Source organism: Gavialis gangeticus, unplaced genomic scaffold (assembly GCF_001723915.1).
Source record: "Gavialis gangeticus isolate Ggan-Ray unplaced genomic scaffold, GavGan_comp1, whole genome shotgun sequence".
In the NCBI taxonomy this organism is placed as follows: domain Eukaryota; kingdom Metazoa; phylum Chordata; order Crocodylia; family Gavialidae; genus Gavialis; species Gavialis gangeticus.
Window position 1 is genome coordinate 125,222,054 of NW_017729024.1, and position 3,725 is coordinate 125,225,778.

The window sequence follows — 3,725 nt, forward strand, 5'->3', positions numbered from 1 at the left end:
TTTTTTTTTTTTTCTTTTTTTTTTTCCAAGATAAAAAATCCAAAATCAGTTACCCAAATGTATAGCTATTTAGAATGTATTTTATTATAGTGATTTGAGGCACAGGTAGGCTTCCAAATTACTTTAAAGCTGTAAATATATCAAGAAAACATTGTGTTCTTTATTACAAAGGCCATATGCATATATAAAGTGCCTGGGGTGTGTCTTGTATGTTACAAAAGAGATGGGATCTATTCCAAGGAGCTAGGAACAAGGATTGAAAATTGGCACAACCCCAGTGGATGCAGTGGAGGTGTGCTAGTTCACATTAGCAGAAAAGTTGTCCCTTAAATATCTTGGTCTTGATCCAGGCAGTTACTTTATATGGGCAGACCCTGTGTGATTTCCATAGAGCCCTGAATGTTGCAGTATAGCATCCCACTTTGCAGCCTTCAGCCCTGTGTTAGACAGACAATACATTTCATGCATGTAATCAGTAGAATAAAAGAGATGGAAAGGTAGATACTGCATTTCCAATTGTGATTTTGGGAGGACTATCATTTGAAAGGTTTGTGGACCGTGGTCATGTGCTTTTATGTAGTTGGAAATATCCCAGTTATCTCTATTGAGCTCTGATGTTGCTGATGTTCAAATATACTTTAGACCAAATTTTGAAAAATGTTCACACCCAGAGTCCAGGCATAAAAATATGCAGCTATATTTGAATCTGCACTGTATATTCATGTTTTACACATGGGTAAGGATTTTGCTCTATTAAGATCCTATATAAATTGTAATGGTAGTGGCATCTTGATTGAAAATGAAGATATTTTGCTTTAAATATAATTTCGTCAACAAATACACTTAATTTTTCCTAGTTAAGTTTCCCTATTACTTCCCCTATTTTTTTGTCATAAAGACTGTGTTAATCTGACAATGTCTGGTGCTACATGACAATACCATAGATACATCAGGACTTTTCCCACACTTCATTGCAAACACAACAGCCCCATGGGGGAATCTAAGAAAGACCCTTTCTCTTCTACTTCCTCTTTGTTTGTTTGAAGACTCAAGTGAACACAGTTCAGTTTTCAACAAAAATGAAAAGGAAAATTTTGAAACGGGCCAACCATCATTTTTTCTAAAATATATTGTTGCATCTAGCAAAGAGGAAATGTTGAGAGCCACTGATACTGAGCCGCTTGGGAATGAACAAGGTCACTCCCTGGCTATCAAAGAGACGTATCTTCCTCCATATGCAGAACAAGCTTATAATGTTCATGGCTGTTGTTAACTGCAATCAAAAAACCAAGCAACTAAAAGCTTTGCTTCTGATCCATGAGATCTCTGGATTTATATTATTGGGAGTTGCACACACAAGCTCCATTATCCATTTGAAAGTAGTTTAGATCCCTGAAATGCCACATAGATCTATTCTACTAGCAGTCATCATGGACAGTGTTGACTTCCTTCATTATTTATATTTCATCTGTATCCAGTAGGCCAACTGCCCTCTTCTTCCTTTCAAATTGCTCTGAAATACCTGCCAAAGCCAAACCGACTTGGAAAATGCTGTCACTGTCCCATTATAAAAACCAACCAACCAAACAAACAAAAAATAAAACTAAACAAAATCTAACTAAATACCTAACTAAAAGCACTGTAACCTTTAAAACACCTCTTTCAGTCTTTGTAGTATGGCAGCCTTTGGTCCAAAGTTCCTTGACATGAGAATTGAGTCTTTTTTTTTCATATCTTGAACAGGGCTGAACAAGTAATACTATAGATGAAACAACCTGGAGTAATGTCCTCTCCCCCCGCACTACCTCCCCAACATGCACTCGATGTAATCTGTGATAAAAGGTCCTTCCAAAAGAGCCCTCCAGGTTCCTTCAGATTCCCCAGTTACCTCTCCACAGGTCCTTCAAGGATTTGCTGTATAACCATGATGTTCCAGTCATAGCTGAAGAAAGCAGCGCCCATCCATTAAGTGCACTGTGTGTGTTATCATATAGCACTGACTAGGGAGTAAAGATGTGCTGGTCAACTTAAGAAGAACTACAGCAGTATCTTTAGTATATCTTTATTTGCTTAAATTAACAAAATACATTTTTACATGTTATTTTCAGGTGAACTGCTTTTGCTATCAAGATACACAGCTGAAAACTGAACCTTCACAACTTAGATTTTCTCCCTCTTTCAGAGTTTTAATTTTTAATAGCAAACCATCATTCTGTATGAAATAAACATCCACTGCAATGCTTTCAAATTCTGTTAAGGTTACAAAATGTTAGCTCTGTTACATCTTGTTCAGCTAAGTAGACACAAGTTATCATCAAAACCATGTTAATTCTTATTAAATACTTTTTGGCATAATAAATAAAATACGTACATTACACTTCTTACCTGTACACCAGCTACACCCATGTACAACAGCACCATGTTAATAGTAAGATTAAGAAAAAGACCTCTAAAAGGAGGAGCATGGTGGCAGCATCGAAAGATGACTTGGTTTTTCTGATAAACAAGCTACAAATTACGTGTGATAAAATACAGGAAGCAAATTGCAATAACCGTTTATAAAATGCTCATCAAGGGCTTACTCTTTTGAGACCATACATGGTTGCTGCAAGACTGACCATTAGCAGCTGCCATTTACATCGGGGTGAGCACTTCATAAGCGGTGTTCAACAGTCAGTAGAACTGAGACCAACTAAAAGGTGGCCAGATTCTCTGAGGCAAAACTCAGTATGTTTTTTCTTTAGGGAACATTGACAACTCTGATTTCTTGAAGAATGTGCTGTGTGTGTCTCAGTCGTTGGATTTGATTAGTAATTCCTTTACATTTCTTACTTGTTTACTCTGCTCTGTACAGTACCTTGCAGAATGCTACTTGGCATCCCAGCCCTGCCCTGATAGTAAAGTCTTACCCATGTAGATGCTGACCCCTTCCACTGCCCACTCTCATGTCTTTGCAAATTGACTGGCCTTCACTAGGCTTCTATGGAGCTCCTTAAGGAAATAATTTCATTCAAATAAATTTGTGGACATTTTCTATTTGTCACTGAGCAGTTCCAAATGGGAGAATCAAATTCTGTAACATGAACAAAGTCAACACTACTGACATAACTGGACTTAATTTTAACCAATGTGCCAAAATGTCACTTCAGGGAGTATGGGAAAGACAATGTCACCCTCTAAAACATTTTTTAAAACATCACTAAAACAGCAGAAAGGCCAAGGTTATGGTTAATAAAGCAAAATGGTCTGTGCCACTTCCCCCAAGGCCTCAATGTCTCCTTTATAGTATAATCCTAGAGAAGTTCTGTGGCAGAGCAGAAAATCAAAACTGAACATGCACTAATGATAATGGGAGAAGAGCTTAGTCATCAGTGCAATTTATAATTCTACAAGGAATTTTGCAGAGCTGTTAAAAAGCAAAAGACCTTAAGGACTATCCTTAAAAAATGGCAGCTTAAATATTGTGAAGAAAACTATAATAGAAGAACAACACATTTCTCAATGAACATGGGCCGACAATGCGAGGCCATGGTTGGCAGAGCTAACCGGACCTTATCATGCATCCACAGGTGCATCTCGAGTATAGCCAAGGAGGTGATCCTCCCCCTCTATGCGACGCTGGTCAGGCCACAGCTGGAGTATTGTGTCCAGTTCTGTGCGCCCCATTTCAGGAGGGATGTGGACAACATGGAGAGGGTCCAGAGGAGGGCCACCCGCATGATCTG